Genomic DNA, 21,046 nt, shown 5'->3' with positions numbered 1-21,046 from the left:
GGCGACTCAGCACCCTGGGGAGAAATACAAGCACACCCTCGGCCGCTGGTTAGTAATGGGTCAGGACCCTTCCATCGTCCTGAAAGAAGGTCTTTCTATCTAACCAGAGGTTTTGTACTCTTCTCCTCTGAACTCCAATGTCGGAGCATTGCAGTAACCCCAAATGAATCAGTGTTTAGGTTGTTTATCACAAAAGAGCGTGTTGTAGAGTCTGGTGAGGGGAAGTATACTTAAATTCACCTTCCTGTAGTTTTAAAATTTGAGTTTTTAGGATCTGATGTGCTCTTTCTACGATGGCTTGTCCCTGTGGGTTATAAGGGATACCTGTGCTATGTTTTATATGATACCTTGTACAAAAGTCTTGATAAGATTTAGAAGTGTAAGCAGGGGCGTTGTCAGTTTTAAGACATTAAGATAGCACAAGTCTAACAGTGAGGGGTTATTTTTGGTAGAAGCAGAATGAGCTTTTATATGTTCTATACTATTAAACAACACTTATTTACTTTACCAAGTAACAAAAGATTTTAAAAACGAATATAAATCACTTAAAGGCAAAGAAATTCATAATCTGTTTTTGAAAGATTCATTCTAAGAAAACTTTGTTCTCTTAACATAGAGTAGACTAAATTTCAGTCTGTTACCAATTTACCAGATAGCAAACAAACAAAAATTTTCAGTTAATCTTAGAAAAGTCTTTTTTATAAATCTTGAAGAACTAGCAGTATTTTTCTAAAGGCATGAGAGTGAAACCATACAAGGCATGTTTAAAATCTAATTAAATTGTAATTGACAAAGTAGCCTGGTCATTGCTGTGACTTATAACACTTTAACATGATAACTAAAATTATAACTGACAAGATTTTACCAGGACATATCAGATTTTCATGAGTTTCACATAATTTCTAGGATATCTATATAAGTAACATCAACCATACAATATAACCTGAGATTTATCACTCCTCCAACACTAATTCCCATGCAATTTAACATGTCAAATGAACTCAGGTAGTTTCATAGCTCTTTGGGATGTCTCAGGGGCCCTCTGAAGCATCGCAAAGTCAGCTAGAAGTCAAGCTATTTAGGCAGTTTTGCCAATAAATATCAAAAGGGTTTATAGTACTCTGTCAGGTAGAATCATATAGATCACTGTGAAATAATATATTTACTTAGCCAAAGTAAAAAAGATTTCAAAGGTAAACAGAGAACAGATCACTTCAGAGGTAAAGAAACTTAAAATCCATTATCAAAGGCAGTTTAACATCTCAAGTGCCGGGGTCCAGCCTCGGCAGGATCCAGGGGGTACCCTCAGGATGAAAGGCGTAGGCGAGAGAGAGAGACGTGAGACCAGCCTTGATAGGGCCAAGTCTGCGAGGGAGAGAGAGAGAAAGAGAGAGAGAGAGAGAGAGAATGACCAGACGGGGGTTCAGAGAGTCTGGAAGAGTCTGGCAATGCTTTATTTTTTACCATAGCTTTTATACCTTAAGTTAGTACATTTCTAAGGGGAAGATAGTTTAACATTACATCAGCTTGTCCTTCACGAAACCAGGGTGTTTTCTGCATACTTCTTTGTTTATGAGGGTCATGTACATTATCTTCTGGCCTTGAGGCTATTAACATTTTATGCAGGTCAGGTGATTGTAAACCTATTTTCCGTTTTTATGGTGACCTTAACTGAAAGGTAACAGGGTCATAGGGAAGTAGTACAGAGTAGAATTATATTCTTGTTAATACAAAAATTAATCTTTCTGCAAAAGTTGTCAGTTGCGTTTATCTAAGAAGTTTACTCCATACAGACTCTGCGGCTTCAGTGAGGCAGCTTCTGCCTAGTACTCCTGGCTGACAATTAACAACCATCTCATTGTTACCACACTAGGGCTAAGTTCTTATTTCCCTAGATCTTTAACTATATTAACAATGGTTTTTATAACACAACCTTAGCACATTAAAGGCAAAAATACAGCAAGCAAAACACAGCAAGCAAAACATAGCAAGCAAATCACAACCCAATAACCACCTATAGAATAATTTTCTTATGTTTTCTAATAGGACTCCTTTACCCGTTAAAAGGGCTCTATATCTATTAGGGCTTTTATTTAATCAGGTTCTTTATGCTATTTTATGATTAGGATATTGTAAGCAATCATGCATATTAGTACCAAGGGCATAAAGGCATTTGGCTAACAAACTACCAGCAAAGGAGTTTAAATTAAAACACTCCTTTCACCCTAAATAATTTCATAAAATACCACCACCTGGGAAACTTATTGATTAAAATTCTAAATTGATTCTTATTTGGGAAGAGATCGGGGAAGGCCTTCCTGCCTGTGTCAGGGAGATTAGGGAGTAGTCCATTGAGGCAGGCATCAGAAAGACAGATATCATCTTTAAGGTGAGCGCAGGGGGCAGCTTTCCGAAATCCCTGAAAACCTGATCTGCCTTGCCTGTCAGGCTTTCTCCTCATGACCTTGTCATGGGTGGGATCTCATGAGCTGGCCTTATCAAAAAACCCCTGATAACCTGATTCGCCTTGCCCGTCAGGTTTTTTCCCTTATGGCCTTGTTAGGGGCAGGGTCTCGTGAGCTGACCTTTTCGAAACCCCTGATAACCTGATTCGCCTTGCCCATAAGGTTTTTCTCCCCTATGGCCTTTCCAAGGGCAGGGCCTCGTGTGTTGGCTCCCGGCACTCAAGAAAACTTGTTTTTATGCACAAAACTCTTCCCTTGGAGTGCACTTTCCATCAAACCTTCTTAACACTTTCTCTACCCATTACTTTGTTCTCCCATTCTGAAACAGCCACCTGTAAGTCAGACCTACTTCCTTTTCCCTTCATAAAGTGTAACTTCATTTCTCATACCTTTTTTACTGAACACACACATCCTACTTTCTTTAAGCAACCAAGAATTTACCTTTATAGTAGCATTCTATATATTGGTGAACATAAATACCAGTGATAATTTCTAAAAAAATTCTAGCGAACATCTCAGGATGGCATCAAACATTATTTATTAATAGTCTAAAATCTTTAGTTTTTTCTGTAAGTTAGTATTCAGTAATGAATGTTTCAGAATCTTATTTTATTTGGAAATGACCTAGCTATTTAATAAACTTCTGTTACTAGTTTAGCACAACTTTAGAAATTCAGGTTACCAAAATCTAAAGAAACTGTTTTAGACAGACATTTTTAATCTTAATAAAGTTCAAAAGCTCATAACTCATTTACCCCCTTTTTTTTTTGTTATTGAAGTTTCTTTACTTGAGGTACTTTCCTTGCTGACAAACTTGTAACAGATATTAGAATATAACAATATTTAACTTATAATAAACCTAGGCATAATGAAAATATTTTACTAGATGTTAACTACTCTAAGACATGTCTATATTAGATAGGTCAGCAAACAAACATTCATATCGGGTATTTAATACTGAATATTTCCCAGTTTACCTGAAACTGGAATTTATCGTTTAATTTAGAATTATTTGATTTGTAAGCGCTTACCTTTTTTTCTTTAAGCCAATCAATTAGAGCTCTTTTACAAATTAACCTAAAAAATATTACCCAGAGACAAAGACATACCAAGACATATTTAGACAGACACAGTGCAAGATCTAGCTTCATATTCTAAGTTTGGTCATGAATTAGATATTACAATACAAAATTTACTAGTTTATAAAAAAGTTGAAATAAATAAAAATTTTAAAGGCTTTTTCCCTTTTTCCCTCAGTCTCAGGAGTTAGAGATGATCTAGATAAGTGTTCCTGAGAGCCCTGGTCTCAAGGCACAGGGAAAGAAAGCAAGTTCTAACAAAAAGCAAAATGGCCATCAAAAATCAGAACATAGAGTTAAAACACACACATATAAACCTGGCAGTCCTCATCAGACACTCCCTTAAATACAAGAATACAGTCTCTCAGAAAACCTTCTATAGAGACACAGAACTTCAAATGTCTTCAAAGGTTTTAAGAGGAGGAAAGGAAAAGAAGGAGGAGGAGGAGGCGGGAAAGGGGGGCAAAAGGGTGGCCTTACAGACCTCTCCTGCCACCTGCAGACACCCAGGCATTGCGGGACTTTTCCCTGGGCTTCCAGAGAAGGGAGGACTGGAACTCGGCCCTACCAGAATTCGAGTTCTCTGCCAAGAGGAGGTGATCAGTCTCCAATCCTCAGCTCAAGTTGAGGCCCTTCGACCAAATTCCTGTGTCCAGGACCAGGGGATTAGAAAAACGGTAAGGGTAGGAAGGGCTAAGGAGAGGACAGAGAGAGGGAAGGGGAGAGAGGTCAGTAAAGTCTCTTGTTCCTACCAGTCAGGCACTCTGGCCAGTTGTCTGTGTCAGGAGGAAACCAGGCACAAAAGGGTCCCCGTTGCGGCCGCTGGGCCTGGTCCATTGGCAGGCAAGCTGGCCCCTGAGTACCCCGAGTGGTCAGGATGTCAGTCTCAGCGAAGAAGAGTCCCACCAGTTGCAGGAAGGGGGACCCCTTCCAGGGCCTGTAACTGGGCTTTTGTAAATGAACTGTCCGAGGAGACACACGCGCTGACAAAGCAAGAGATCTCATGGGAAAGGGCACCCGGGTGGAGGGCAGGAGGGTAAGGGAACCCAGGAGAACTGCTCTCTTCTGGAAAACAAGCACATTGCTCTTGGACAAATGTAAAAAAGGACTGAACACTGGTCTTTTTAACTTCAATTCCTCTGCGGTTAAGGAGTTGCATTATGATTCCAATAAAAAGCTTTCTTTCTTTTGAGTCACTGTTAGCCATTTTTGTTACTAATTAGAAGAAGAAAAAAAGAGAAGAAAGGAAGAGGCTTAATTTTAGAGAAGAAAGAAAGAACCTGAAACATACCCACCTTTCTTACCCTACCTTTCCTATGTATGGGGGCCTGTAGCGCACTAGTCGGGTTCTAAAACCTGAAGCCTGCCCACTTTCCTCACCCTACCTGTCTTAAGCAGGGGGGCCCATGGCGCCCTAGTGGGGTCCTAGCCGTTCCGAAGACTGAACAATGGGGGGGAGCTTACCTTCGGGTTCCCTGTTCGTGGCGCCACTTGCCGGGGTCCAGCCTCGGCAGGATCCAGGGGATACCCTCAGGATGAACGGCGTCGGTGAGAGAGAGAGAGAGAGAGAGAGAGAGCAGATTGCAGTGTTCAGCTGGCAGAGTCTGGCAATGCTTTATTTTTTACCGTAGCTTTTATACCCTAAGTTAGTACGTTTCTAAGGGGAAGATAGTTTAACATTACATCAGCTTGTTCTTCACGAAACCAGGGTGTTCTCTGCATATTTCTTTGTTTATGAGGGTCTTGTACATTATCTTCTGGCCCTGGGGTCTATTAACATTTTATGCAAGTCAGGTGAATGTAAACCGATTTTCTGTTTCTCTGGTGACCTTAACTGAAAGGTAGCAGTCTCATAGGGCAACAGTACAGAGGAGAAGTATAACCTTGTTAACACAAAAATTAATCCTTCTGCAGAAGTTGTCAGTTGCATTTATCTAAGAAGTTTACCCCACACAGACTCTGCGGCTTCAGTGGGGCAGCCTCTGCCTAGCACTCCTGGCTGACAATTAGCAACCATCTCATTGTTACCACACTAGGGCTAAGTTCTTATTGCTCTAGATCTTTAACTATGTTAACAATGGTTTCTATAACACAACCTTAGCACATTAAAAGCAAAATACAGCAAGCAAACGTCAACTCAATAACCACATTTAGAATAATTTTTCTTATGTTTTCTAATAGGACTCCTTCACCCCTCAAAAATGCTCTATGTCTATTAGGGCTTTTATATAATCAGGTTCTTTATGCTATTTTATGACTAGGGTGTTATAAGCAATCATGCATATTAGTACCACGGGCATAAATGCATTTGCCAAACAAACTAAAATACCAGCAAAGGAGTTTAAATTAAAACACTCCTTTCACCCTGGATAATCTCATAAAATACCACTACCTGGGAAACTTGTTGATAAAAGTTCTAAATTGATTCTTATTTGGGAAGAGATCGGGGTAGGCCTTCTGCCTGTGTCACAGAAATTAGGGAGTAGTCTATTGAGCCAGGCATCAGAAAGACAGATATTACCTTTAAGGTGAGCGCCGGGGGCTGCTTTTCGAAATCCCTGAAAACCTGATCTGCCTTGCCTGTCAGGCTTTCTCCTCATGACCTAGTCATGGGTGGGATCTCGTGAGCTGGCCTTTTCGAAACCCCTGAAAACCTGATCCGCCTTGCCTGTGAGGTTTTCTCCCTCATGACCTTGTCATGGGTAGGGTCTCGTGTGTTGGCTCCCAGCATCCCTCCCATTTTTTAAGATAGCCAGATGGATCTCAGTCACGAGCTTCTGAGTGCTCTGCCAGAGAGTTCTGACAATGCAAGGAAGGATTATAATGAGAAGTAAAACTAGGGCTGCTACAGCAGCTAACTGAAGATAGTTGATGGGATATTTTTTCCAGTAATAAAGTTACAAAAGGTATGAAAAAAATCATGAGCAGCTCCTGCAGCAGTAAAGTCCAGGTGGGAATGTTCTAAGATTTTTATCTGACCGTGAAGCTTTCCAAGATCTAAACTAATGCTGGAGCTATTCCATACAGCTGAAATATGATTTTTAACCCTTTCCCAATTGTAATCTGTATCATTTACTTTCAGGGGCGTTACACAGATCCACCGATAGCCAGCGTGACAGGATAGTGCTAACTTTACCCTTAAAGCCTGCAACTCAGTGCCAATATGCATGACTGCTTCTTCTAGGGCATCTATTTTACTTCTAATTTCCTATCTATAATCTCTTGCATAGCTAGAGCTAAAGAAACATTTTTGACATATCATTGACATATTGAGCAGTGTGTACTTGTTGAGTCAAGGATATCGCTACCACAGTGATAGAGGTAATTGCTGTTATCAAAGCTGAAATCTCTAGAATAAGTAATCCCACAAGACGTCGGGAACACATTAAATCTTACAGTTGTTGCAGAACGGCTAAACCGTAATTGTCATACCAATAGGCATTCACTGTGACAGGCACCATAAGATAAGGTGGGCGTTGCAGGACCACACAAGAACAAATATTATATTGAGGGGTTAAACAGGATGAGAGCATGCATGGTTCACAATAGACTATATTTGGTCCACCTGAGTAATTCATTTGTATATGAAGCCTTTTTGAATCATTAGTAAACAAAAAAACCTAAGGGGAGGGTAAACAAGCCAGCACAGAATAGGTGGAATCATTCTCTGGGCGAGATAGAGTAACAAGGGAGGTGGGAGCAAGGGCCCTCCAAATTTCTGGTTGCCAAAAAGTTTTACCCTTAGTTGTATAGGACAACATGGGGGGAAAACATTGATTATAATGCCATCTGTTGAACACCAATGGCCAAGGGAGGGAATCATTTTTCCAATTGCTAAACCTACTGACATGGTCAGAAAGAGATCCTGGATTCTGACTTGGATTTGGATTGCCCCACTCTTGTACCGAATAGTTTCTGCCTCCCAGTATTCTATAATCTGTTTTTGAATTATAAGTACAGGATTTCCATACCATGTATCCAAGGCGGTTGTCTATAGTTTTCCGTACAACATCTGAAGAAGCAACATCAATACAATTTGGATATTTTGGTGGAGCATTAAGGAACAAGGATTTATAGGGGTCAAGGACCCCGGGCATATGGGCCTGTAATATCCAGACCAGCCGATCTCCTGTTTTGTCTGAAAATTTTGATGCTGGAGAATCTGTCAAAATTGCTTTCTTGCAGGTTCCGACACACCCTTCCTTAGAGGGAGTGATAAGATCTCGTCTATGACTATGGGGAAGTTAAAGCAAAGGGGAAGGTCATCTGCTAATCCCCTAAAAGTATAATGATCTTTATTATAAGAAGTATAGGATCCTCCCAAGAGATGAGGCTGGTCTGTGTTGACCCGTATAGGGTCATTGTTCCAAGTAACTACTTGGAAGGTCGGGGGATCAGGGAAATATGTCCAGTATTTTTTTTTTTTTTTTTAATGTAGAAGAGGTAGCACTTGCCTGGCAAGACAGTAAAGCAAGCATAGCAATAAAAACCCTTTCAGGAGAGGTTGGGGATCCCTGTAGAGAAGCTATTCTCTGTGCTTGACGGCACAGCGACTTCATTTGCCCCCATGTGGGTATGGAGGCTTGTTGCCCTTTGTTCTTCTGGGATCTCTGCTGCCGGTTGTTTCAGAGTCTGCTGGCCCTTACAGGTGGGCAGCGGAGGCAGGGGCAGAGGAGTGTCCTCCTTCTTTTGTGTTTGAAGCAATGGGGGAACCGGATGTGTGGGGGACTGCGACAGGGCGAATCAGTCTGTCCAGGACCCAAATTGGCGACTCAGCACCCTGGGGAAAAATACAAGCACACCCTCGGTCTCTGGTTAGTAATGGGTCAGGACCCTTCCATCGTCCTGAAAGAAGGTCTTTCTATTTAACCAGAAGTTTTGTACTCTGCTGCTCTGCACTCCAATGTCAGATATTGCAGTAACCCCAAATGAATCAGTGTTTAGGTTGTTTATCACAAAAGAGCGTGTTGTAGAGTCTGGTGAGGGGAAGTATACTTAAATTCACCTTCCTGTAGTTTTAAAATTTGAGTTTTTAGGATCTGATGTGCTTTTTCTATAATGGCTTGTCCCTGTGGGTTATAAGGGATACCTGTGCTATGCTTTATATGAAACCTTGTACAAAAGTCTTGATAAGATTTAGAAGTGTAAGCAGGGGCGTTGTCAGTTTTAAGACATTAAGATAGCACAAGTCTAACAGTGAGGGGTTATTTTTGGTAGAAGCAGAATGAGCTTTTATATGTTCTATACTATTAAATAACACTTATTTACTTTACCAAGTAACAAAAGATTTTAAAAACGAATATAAATCACTTAAAGGCAAAGAAATTCATAATCTGTTATTGAAAGATTCATTCTAAGAAAACTTTGTTCTCTTAACATAGAGTAGACTAAATTTCAGTCTGTTACCAATTTACCAGATAGCAAACAAACAAAAATTTTCAGTTAATCTTAGAAAAGTCTTTTTTATAAATCTTGAAGAACTAGCAGTATTTTTCTAAAGGCATGAGAGTGAAACCATACAAGGCATGTTTAAAATCTAATTAAATTGTAATTGACAAAGTAGCCTGGTCATTGCTGTGACTTATAACACTTTAACATGATAACTAAAATTATAACTGACAAGATTTTACCAGGACATATCAGATTTTCATGAGTTTCACATAATTTCTAGGATATCTATATAAGTAACATCAACCATACAATATAACCTGAGATTTATCACTCCTCCAACACTAATTCCCATGCAATTTAACATGTCAAATGAACTCAGGTAGTTTCATAGCTCTTTGGGATGTCTCAGGGGCCCTCTGAAGCATCGCAAAGTCAGCTAGAAATCAAGCTATTTAGGCAGTTTTGCCAATAAATATCAAAAGGGTCTATAGTACTCTGTCAGGTAGAATCATATAGATCACTGTGAAATAATATATTTACTTAGCCAAAGTAAAAAAGATTTCAAAGGTAAACAGAGAACAGATCACTTCAGAGGTAAAGAAACTTAAAATCCATTATCAAAGGCAGTTTAACATCTCAAGAAAACTTGTATTTATGCACAAAACTCTTCCCTTGGAGTGCACTTTCCATCAAACCTTCTTAACACTTTCTCTCTACCCAATTCTTTGTTCTCCCATTCTGAAACAGCCACCTGTAAGTCAGACCTACTTCCTTTTCCCTTCATAAAGTGTAACTTCATTTCTCATACCTTTTTTACTGAACACACACATCCTACTTTCTTTAAGCAACCAAGAATTTACCTTTATATTAGCATTCTATACATTGATGAACATAAATATCAGTGATAATTTCTTAAAAAATTCTAGCGAACATCTCAGGATGGCATCAAACATTGTTTATTAATAGTCTAAAATCTTTAGTTTTTTCTGTAAGTTAGTATTCAGTAATGAATGTTTCAGAATCTTAATTTATTTGGAAATGACCTAGCTATTTAACAAACTTCTGTTATTAGTTTAGCACAACTTTAGAAATTTAGGTTACCAAAATCTAGAGAAACTGATTAAAAAAGGACATTTTTAATCTTAATAAAGTTCAAAAGCTCATATCTCATTTATCTTTTTTTTTTGTTTTTGAAGTTTCTTTACTTGAGGTACTTTCCTTGCTGACAAACTTGTAACAGATATTACAATATAACAATATTTAACTTACAATAAACCTAGGCATAATGAAAATATTTTACTAGATGTTAACTACTCTAAGACATGTCTATATTAGATAGGTCAACAAACAAACATTAATATATGATATTTAATACTGAATATTTCCCAGTTTACCTGAACCTGGAATTTATCGTTTAATTTAGAATTATTTGATTTGTAAGCACTTACCTTTTTTTTTTTTAAGCCAATCAACTAGAGCTCTTTTACAAATTAACCTAAAAAATATTACCCAGAGACAAAGACATATTTAGACAGACACAGTGTGAGATCTAGCTTCATTTTTTAAGTTTGGTCATGAATTAGATATTACAATGTAAAATTTACTAGTTTATAAAAAAGTTGAAATAAAAATTTTAAAGCCCTTTTCCCTTTTTCCCTCAGTCTCAGGAGTTAGAGATGGTCTAGATAAGTGTTCCTGAGAGCTCTGGTCTCAGGGAAAGAAAGGCACAGCGAAAGAAAATCAAGTTCTAACAAAAAGCAAAATGGCCATCAAAAATCAGAACACAGAGTTAAAACACACACATATAAACCTGGCAGTCCTCATCAGACACTCCCTTAAATACAGGAATATAGTCTCAGAAAACCTTCTATAGAGACACAGAACTTCAGATGTCTTCAAAGGTTTTAAGAGGAGGGAAGGAAAAGAAGGAGGAGGAGGAGGCGGGAAAGGGGGGCAAAAGGGTGGCCTTACAGACCTCTCCTGCCACCTGCAGACACCCAGGCGTTACGGGGCTTTTCCCTGGGCTTCCAGAGAAGGGAGGACTGGAACTCGGCCCTACCAGAATTCGAGTTCTCTGCCAAGAGGAGGTGATCAGTCTCCAACCCTCAGCTCAAGCTGAGGCCCTTCGACCAAATTCCTGTGTCCAGGACCGGGGGATTAGAAAAACGGGAAGGATAGGAAGGGCTAAGGAGAGGACAGAGAGAGGGAAGGGGAGAGAGGTCAGTAAAGTCTCTTGTTCCTTACCGGTCGGGGCACTCTGGCCAGTTGTCCACGTCAGGAGGAAACCAGGCACAAAAGGGTCCCCGTTGCGGCCGCTGGGCCTGGTCCATTGGCAGGCAAGCTGGCCCCTGAGTACCCCGAGTGGTCAGGATGTCAGTCTCAGCGAAGAAGAGTCCCACCAGTTGCAGGAAGGGGGACCCCTTCCAGGGCCTGTAACTGGGCTTTTGTAAATGAACTGTCCGAGGAGACACATGTGCTGACATAGCAAGAGATCTCATGGGAAAGGGCACCCGGGTGGAGGGCAGGAGGGTAAGGGAACCCAGGAGAACTGCTCTCTTCTGGAAAACAAGGACATTGCTCTTGGACAAATGTAGAAAAGGACTGAACACTGGTCTTTTTAACTTCCATTCCTCTGCGGTTAAGGAGTTGCATTATGATTCCAATAAAAAGCTGTCTTTCTTTTGACTCACTGTTAGCCATTTTTGTTACTAATTAGAAGAAGAAAAAAAGAAAAAAAAAGAAGAGGCTTAATTTTAGAGAAGAAAGAAAGAACCTGAAACATACCCACCTTTCTTACCCTACCTTTCTCATGTAGGGGGCCCGCGGCGCCCTAGTGGGGTCCTAGCTGTCCCAAGATTGAACAGTGGGGGGGAGCTTACCTTTAGGTTCCCTGTTCGTGGCGCCACTTGCCGGGGTCCAGCCTCGGCAGGATCCAGGGGGTACCCTCAGGATGAACGGCATCGGCGAGAGAGAGAGAGAGAGAGAGAGAGAGAGAGAGAGAAAGAGAGAGCAGACTGCGGTGTGCAGCTGGCAGAGTCTGGCAATGCTTTATTTTTTACCGTAGCTTTTATACCCTAAGTTAGTACGTTTCTAAGGGGAAGATAGTTTAACATTACATCAGCTTGTCCTTCACGCAACCAGCGTGTTCTCTGCATACTTCTTTGTTTATGAGGGTCTTGTACATTATCTTCTGGCCCTGGGGCCTATTAACATTTTATGCAAGTCAGGTGAATGTAAACCTATTTTCTGTTTCTCTGGTAACCTTAACTGAAAGGTAGCAGTCTCATGGGGCTGTACTCATAGGTACAGAGGAGAAGTATAACCTTGTTAACACAAAAATTAATCCTTCTGCAGAAGTTGTCAGTTGAGTTTATCTAAGAAGTTTACCCCACACAGACTCTGCGGCTTCAGTGAGGCAGCCTCTGCCTAGCACTCCTGGCTGACAATTAGCAACCATCTCATTGTTACCACACTAGGGCTAAGTTCTTATTTCTCTAGATCTTTAACTATATTAACAATGGTTTCTATAACACAACCTTAGCACATTAAAAGCAAAAACGCAGCAAGCAAAATGCAGCAAGCAAAACACAGCAAGCAAACGTCGACCCAAAAACCACCTTTAGATTAATTTTTCTTATGTTTTCTAATAGGACTCCTTCACCCCTCAAAAATGCTCTACATCTATTAGGGCCTTTATATAATCAGGTTCTTTATGCTATTTTATGATTAGGATATTATAAGCAATCATGCATATTAGTACCAAGGGCATAAATGCATTTGGCTAACAAACTACCAGCAAAGGAGTTTAAATTAAAACACTCCTTTCACCCTGGATAATCTCATAAAATACCACCACCTGGGAAACTTATTGATTAAAGTTCTAAATTGATTCTTATTTGGAAAGAGGTCGGGGAAGGCCTTCTGCCTGTGTCACAGAAATTAGGGAGTAGTCCATTGAGGCAGGCATCAGAAAGACAGATACCATCTTTAAGGTGAGCGCCGGGGGCAGCTTTTCGAAATCCCTGAAAACCTGATCTGCCTTACCTGTCAGGCTTTCTCCTCGTGACCTTGTCATGGGTGGAATCTCGTGAGGTGGCCTTTTCGAAACCCCTGAAAACCTGATCCACGTTGCCTGTAAGGTTTTCTCCCTCATGACCTTGTCATAGGTAGGTTTCGTGTGTTGGCTCCCAGCATCCTACTCTTTGCGACCCCTTGAACGGCAGCACGCCAGGCTTCCCTGTCCATCGCCATCACCAACTCCTGAAGCTTACTCAAACTCATGTCCATCGAGTCAGTGATGCCATCCATCCTCTGTCATCCCCTTCTCCAGGCTTCAGTCTTTCCCAGCATCAGGGTGTTTTCCAGTGAGTCAGTTCTTCGAATCAGTTGGCCAAAGTATTGGGAGTTTCAGCTTCAGCATCAATCCTTCCAATGAATATTCAGGACTGATCTCCTTTAGGATGGACTGGTTGGATCTCCTTGCAGTCCAAGGGACTCTCAAGAGTCTTCTCCAATGCCACAGTTTAAAAGCATCAATTCTTTGGCGCTCAGCTTTCTTTATAGTCCAACTCTCACATCCTTACATGACTACTGGAAAAACCATAGCCTTAACGAGATGGACCTTTGTTGGCAAACTAATGTCTCTGCTTTTTAATATGCCATTTATGTTGGTCATAACTTTTCTTCCAAGGAGTAAGCGTCTTTAAATTTCATGGCTGCAGTCACCATCTGCAGTGATTTTGGAGCACAAAAAAATAAAGTCTGTCATTGTTTCCACTGTTTCCCCATCTATTTGCCATGAAGTGATGGAACCGGATGCCATGATCTTTGTTTTCTGAATGTTGAGCTTTAAGCCAATTTTTTCACTCTCTTTCACTTTCATCAACAACTCTTTAGTTCTTCGCTTTCTGCCATAAAGGTGGTGTCATCTGTGTATCTGAGGTTATTGATATTTCTCCTGGCAATCTTGAGTCCAGCTTATGCTTCATCAAGCCCAACATTTCGCATGATGTATTCTGCACATAAGTTATATAAGCAGTGTAACAATATACAGCCTTGATGTACTCCTTTTCCAATTTGGAACCAGTCTGTTGTTCCATGTCCAGTTCTAACTGTTGCTTCTTGACCTGCCTACAGATTTCTCAGGTTATCTTATAGCTGCTTATAATTCTTCCATCCTACCCCTTATAACACTGTTGTCATAGATTTCTTTTATCCATAAGCTATAATCATCTGATACACTGTTGGCATTATTATTTTGAACACCTCGCATTTATTTGCTTATATATTCATACAGCCTGTCTTCCCCAGCTAGAATGTAAGCACTACCACCAACACAGGAATTGAATCTGACATGCATAACATTGTAGACCCTGGGACTAAAACAGTACCTGGCACAGAGTGGTACTCAGTAAATATTTGTTGAATGAGCCAGTGGAATCTTTCTTTCTACTTACCTGAGTAACTTGACCAAACATCCAAATAAGGGATGTAAAGTACAAACCCTAGAGGTATGTACAAATGGAATGCTTATTGACCAATCCCTTGAGGGGGTAGAGTTTTCAATTAGAAAGCTCTATAAAGGTTTATAAACCCTCACTTAATCCCTCTGAAGCACCCCAGAGAGGAGAGCCAGGAAGATATAAGGTTAGTGGTGAAGTTCTTATCTTCTCTTTTTAGGCTTGGTTGGATAGTTTATTTTGTTACCAAATTTGTCACTTGTAGTCAGAAATTTCTTTAATTTTGTGGTTAACTTAATGACTATTATTTCCTTTTATTTTTGTTGAAGTATAGTTGATTTAAAATGCTATTCCATTCTCTGCTCTACAGTATGACTATTTCTAAACTTTCCTATATCAAACAAAAGGAACAGGTATATTTTTCTGCAGAGTAGATACACAAATGAAAATGAAATAGCAAATGTACATCTAAACAAAGCCTTTGAAGACTAACATTTAGGTGCATGAAATGTGCATAATATCAGACACTCAAATGCCCTCAAAACTGTGTTACATATTGTGTAATTTCAAAAATAAGTATGTAAGAGTCAAGTGGTATTTCAGTTGATTGGTGGGCATAACGCCCTTGGTGGAACTTAAGCGTTTATTAATTTTTGAGCCATTACATTTTTCCTCCTTGGCCAAATTGCATCGTTTTGAACACAGCTGGAAAGAACACAGAAATCACCCGCTCTGTGCCGGGTGCCTAACAGGTAAACTCAACCTCCTGCGTCCCTTGTATGCTTGGAAGATTCAGTTCAAATGGTCTGACACTGGGGTCTTCCCCTGGGGTCTTCCCTCCCCAGGGTATGGCGGCAAGTTGAAAGCAGGAGTCTCTAAGTCAAACCCTGACCCAGATTTTTCTAGAATTTGCCCCAGTTTTTAACAGCAGTGGGCCATGTTGTGGTTCACTTTGTTTATCCTCCGAGGAGCCTGGGATGAAAGTCTCCCCTCTCAGCTATACTTTTCATTTAAGTAAGTTCGTCAGCCTTGCGGGGATAAGTCAACATGAGTCCCTCTGTTAGACTTTAATGCAAAGGAAATTTCACTTCTGTAACTGAAATATAGAAGATGCTTAGCATGTGAATTTGGAACAAAATTACCTCCCTCATCATCCTACAAGTAATCCCCACTCCCGCCCCACCCAGGAATAGGGTTCAGCTATTTGTGTCTTTAAAATGTCATGTAAACACTAGCGCAGCTCTTTTGGTGAGGGTGAGGTGGGGATGGGGGCTCCATGTAGGAGACTTTCCCTCTGATAGCATGTCAAATCCGACTAATTAAGGTGTCAGATCCAGGGACTTCCCTGGGGGTCCAGTGTTCAAGGCTCTGTGCTCCTTCTTTGTCATGAAGGCAGATGGTTCTGATCCACTGGAGAAGCAGAATCAATGTCAAGGATATTTCTAGTGATAATAGATTTAAAATTCGCCTCTTGTATTCTGTCCCAAAACATCTGCTAAAACTGGCGACTTCTTTAGGTAATCTCTCAAAACTTTCATTATCTTGAAAATTCAATAAAAGCCTGCTTTTTGCCTAACTGAAATCAAGGAAAATGTGCATTGATATGTCTAAATTATCCAGAACAACTGCTAACATTGTCAATAGAATTTCACACCCACCGCCCCCAAAAGACTGACTGATTTCCCAAGATATATGTTCAGCAGATAGGAGCACAGGACGAATGAATATAGGGGGAAAGAAGTAAGATCAGAAAGACGATTAAAGCTGAGAAAAGGAAGATGATTGAACTCTGAACCAACTCTTCATTTTACAGTTGAGGAAACTGACATCTATTTTTCCAGATCTGCCCAAGGCTTGAATCTACACACCTAGTACTTGGTTAATCTTGGAGATTGGAGGATGCCCTGCATCCTAGGAATTCCTCTCTCTAAGGGGGTCAGTGTAAATGATTCAACACAGGAAATGGACTTAGAATTCTCCCTGATTCCCTTTCCTCTTCCCTTTCTCTGTTCTGGCCCCACACCCTCCTGCACAGAACCTATGCTCAGCCTACTTTTTAAACATCAGATTCTGCATTTCGTGCCTGTTCAGCAAACCCTGGGAGAACCTGGGGCCACACCCTGAGCCCCAGGTGTAGTTTAGTTGGGCTTTCACTCTAGATCTGGTTTCTCAAGCTTAGTTTTAGTACAGGGACATCTCGTGCTCTGCAGATATTGCACTGTTTCTTTGTTTTCTTTTTTTTTTCCACAAATAGTAATTTTGTGACAACCCTGCTTCAAGCAAATTTGTCAGCATCATTTTTTCAATTGGCATTTGTTCACTTTGTGTCTCTGTCACATTTTGGTAAATATCATGATATTTCAAATTTTTTCATTATTATTAATTTGTTATGGTGATAAGTGATTTTTAACGTTACTATTGCAAGAATATTATGACTTGATGAAAGTTCAGGTGATGGCAAGCATTTTTTAGCAATAAAGTATTTTCTAATTAAGATATGTAGATTTGTTTAGACAGTGCTATAGCACCATTAAAAAAATACAGTATAGTATGAACATAACTTTTATATGCACTGGGAAACCGAAAAAAAAAAGTGTGACTTACTTTATTCCAATATTCACTTTATTGCCGTGGTCTGAAACCAAATCCGCAATTTCTCTGGGGTCGGCCTGTGTACAAATGGATCCCCTGGGCGGGGGGTTGGGGGGGGGGTCTTGTGAAAAATGCAGCTGCCGGGGTCCAGCTTCAGCAGGATCCAGGGGGTGCCCTCAGGATGAACGGCGTCTGTGAGAGGGAGAAGACACGTGAGACTAGCTTTGATAGGGCCAAGTCTGCGAGGAGGGTGGGAGAGAGAGAGAGAGAGAGAGAGTGACCAGATGGGGTGTGCAGCCGAGTCTGGCAATGCTTTATTTTTTACTGTAGCTTTTATACCCTAAGTTAGTACATTTCTAAGGGGAAGATAGTTTAACATTATATCAGCTTGTTCTTCAGGAAACCAGGGTGTTTTCTGCATACTTCTTTGTTTATGAGGGTCTTGTACATTATCTTCTGGCCTTGGGGCCTATTGACATTTTATGCAAGTCAGGTGAATGTAAACCTATTTTCTGTTTCTCTGGTGACCTTAACTGAAAGGTAGCAGTCTCATAGGGCAACAGTACAGAGGAGAAGTATAACCTTGTTAACACAAAAATTAATCCTTCTGCAGAAGTTTACAGTTGTGTTTATCTAAGAAGTTTACCCCAGAATGACTCTGCGACTTTGGTGAGGCAGCCCCTGCCTAGCACTCCTGGCTGACAATTAACAACCATTTCATTGTTACCACACTAGGGCTAAGTTCTTATTTCTCTAGATCTTTAACTATATTAACTATGGTTTCTATAACACAACCTTAGCACATTAAAAGCAAAAGCACAGCAAGCAAACATCAACTCAATAACCACCTTTAGAATAATTTTTCTTATGTTTTCTAATAGGACCCCTTCACCCCTCAAAAATGCTCTATGTCTATTAGGGCTTTTATATAATCAGGTTCTTTCTGTTATTTTATGACTAGGGTATTATAAACAATCATGCATATTCGTACCAAGGGCATAAATGCATTTGCCAAACAAACTAAAATACCAGCAAAGGAGTTTAAATTAAAACACTCCTTTCACCCTGGATAATCTCATAAAATACCACCACCTGGGAAACTTATTGATTAAAGTTCTAAATTGATTCTTATTTGGGAATAGATCGGGGAAGGCCTTCTGCCTGTGTCACAGAAATTAGGGAGTAGTCTATTGAGCCAGGCATCAGAAAGACAGATATCACCTTTAAGGTGAGCGCCGGGGGCAGCTTTTCGAAATCCCTGAAAACCTGATCTGCCTTACCTGTCAGGCTTTCTCCTCGTGACCTTGTCATGGGTGGGATCTCGTGAGCTGGCCTTTTCGAAACCCCTGAAAACCTGATCCGCCTTGCCTGTGAGGTTTTCTCCCTCATGACCTTGTCATGGGTAGGGTCTCATGTGTTGACTCCTAGCATGCAGCCTCTGATTCAGTAGATCTGGCCCAGGAACTGAGATTCTGCATTTCTAACTAGTTCCTAGACGAAGCTGATGCTGCTGGTCCAAAATCACACTTCTAGAAACTTCCCTGGTGATCCAGTGTTTAGGTCTCTGTGCTTCCACAGCAGGGGTCATGGTTCAGTCCCTAGTCAGGGAACTAAGATCCCACCTGCCACACAGCCAAAGAAATAAAGCAAAAGCAACAACAAATACACTTTTAAAGAATGCCTTCCACTTCCATTGATTTTTTTTTTTTTCTCACATGTGACTGTTGCTACAATCTGGCGATATAGATGTGTGTGCGTGTGTGTGTGTGTGTGTGTGTGTGTGTGTTTGCGGGCACATGTGCCATTTTTTGAGTCCTTACTATGTTCGGCAGTTTGTACACTTTATTACATTTCTACTACTAACCAAATGATTTAGCGACTCTAAGGAAACTGAAGCTGAGAGAGGTTTAAAAAGCTTACTCAAGAGAGAAGAGGAGCTGAAATCTAGACATAGGTCTTTGCTTCTCCTGATATCCAGAGCCTGACTCAGATACATGTTCTTCCACATTTTCTAAAAAAAATTTTTTTTTTAATTTTAGTTTTATCTGCTCAAATTTTTGCCCACTGGGTTTTTTTTTTTTTTGTCCACTGGTTTTAAGTGTTGGTTTTTGTTTTTATTATTGAGGTATAAGTGTTCTTTATATATTCTGGATGAGTTCCTTAATCAGGTATGCTTTGTAAATAATTTCTCCCAATAGTTGATTTGCCTTTTCTTTTTGTCAAAAAATGCCTTTTGAAAAGCAAAGTTTTAAATACTGGTAAGTGCAATTTTTTAAAATGTGTGGTTTATGCTTTCTGTATTTTATCACATAAGTCATTGCTTAACTTACGGTCACAAAAAGAAAGAAAAAGAAATTTAGGGCATGCTTGTTACTGAAAGACCACACACCGAATATCCAAAGGCTGTCATACCACCATGGCTGCTTTCTGCCCAGCTTGCCTTGGGCACCTGGGGCTCTGAGTGGGATGTGCATAGCCCTGCTCACCTCAGGTAAAGCCGCACACAGGAGAAGTTCAACACCCCTGAGAGACAAGTCTCAATTCCCAATGTCAAAAGAGTCATGTGGGGAGGGCTTCCCAGGGGCTCAGCAGTAAAGAATCCACCTGTCAATGCAGGAGACATGGATTCAGTCTCTGATCTAGGAAGATCCCACGTGCCGCAGAGCAACTAAGCCCGGGTGCCCCAACTATTGAGCCCCCATGCTGCAACTACTGAAGCCCCTAGAGTCTGTGCCTCTCAAGAGATGCCACCACAATGAGAAGCCTTCACACCACAATTCGAGAGTAGCCCCCACTCCCTGCAACTAGAGAAAAGCTCACATAGCAACAAAGACTCAGCACAGCCAAAATAAATAAATAAATAAAATCATTTTTGCAAAAGGAGTCACGCAAGGCGTCTACTTGGGGGACAAGGTGTATTTAGTTCAGGATGCACCTGTTGGTCAAGGTCAACATAAAAAGCAGACTTGAAGAGATGGGAGTGAATTTATACTCAGCACAACCCCTCAGGCTCTTATTCTTCCAGCAGGCTGTGTTCTCAGATCTGTTTGCGTTTGGGATGAAATCCAGAAAGAATTCTTTTGTTCTTGGCTTCTTTGTTTCCCACAAGCAGGATGAATATTTCCATCACACCTGTTCTTTCAAGCTTTGACAATGTACTTTTTTTAAACAATGAGAATGGGGTTTACTTTCTGAAGCATAAACTTGGGCCTCTGTGTTACCAAGTTGTTCTTTGAAATTAATCTTTGTTGAGATTCATTAGAGGTCAAGGATAAAGGACTAAAGGAGTTGGTTTAGGCCATTAATCTATAATGCCTTGGGAGTAGGAAGGGGTGGGGCTCAAGGAACTGAACATATTTATATATACCTAATCTGTAAGGCTCTGTCCCTATAATACTATATTATGCTTTTCTTAAATACTTATTCTGACTTACCTCTTCATGGTCTGGATATTTCCATCACTAAATGTAAGGTTTTCAATGGCAGAAACCACATCTTACTTATCTTTGTATGCCTGGAGTGTGCAACCTAGGACTATAGCCATAGAAGCAGATCCATAAACATTTAATGTTGAAAGAATGAAAGCTCAAACACAGAAACCTTAATGTCAGGCGAGTGTATGCTCCTCGGTTCTTTGTCTCGTCACAACAAAGATTTGAAGTGAAGAACATTAAAGCCCCCTCACAGCTCTTGGGTCTTGGGAAGACCATGTTATAGCTCTCAGGTCTCGAACAGACTGTGTTATAACTCTTAGAGAAATCAGTGTTACATCTCAGTGTTACAGCTCTATTTTATTTAGAAGATAGCAGGAAAATCCATCTTCGAGGCGTGAGGGCATGTCGATCCAAAGACGCGAAGAGAAGAGCGCCCCATCGCACAGGAAAGAGAGAGAGAGCCCTTTGGCTCCTCTTTTTATGTTTTTTCTTCCCCCTGGGCATGTCCTATGCAAATTGGGCTTAGGCGGGAGCACTGTTCTACCTGAAGTCCTCACTCTGGTCCTCCGACCTTCCTTTGACCTTCCTCTGTTCTATTTTCGCGGGCTTTTCCCTTCCTGTCTTTT

At 40.6% G+C, this 21,046-nt stretch overlaps 1 protein-coding gene and 1 pseudogene across 1 annotated transcript in view; one reads left to right on the top strand and one right to left on the bottom strand.

The window, feature by feature from the left end:
• LOC136151559 (glutathione S-transferase A4-like) overlaps window positions 1-21,046 on the top strand; it is a 42,124-nt gene that overhangs the window by 6,689 nt on the left and 14,389 nt on the right. The gene's annotated exons all lie outside the window — the stretch shown is intronic.
• LOC136151180 (endogenous retrovirus group K member 25 Env polyprotein-like) lies at window positions 1,263-11,896 on the bottom strand (annotated as a pseudogene).

This window comes from Muntiacus reevesi, chromosome 20 (assembly GCF_963930625.1).
Source record: "Muntiacus reevesi chromosome 20, mMunRee1.1, whole genome shotgun sequence".
Taxonomy (NCBI): Eukaryota; Metazoa; Chordata; class Mammalia; order Artiodactyla; family Cervidae; genus Muntiacus; species Muntiacus reevesi.
This window is presented reverse-complemented; position numbering and strand designations above follow the sequence as displayed.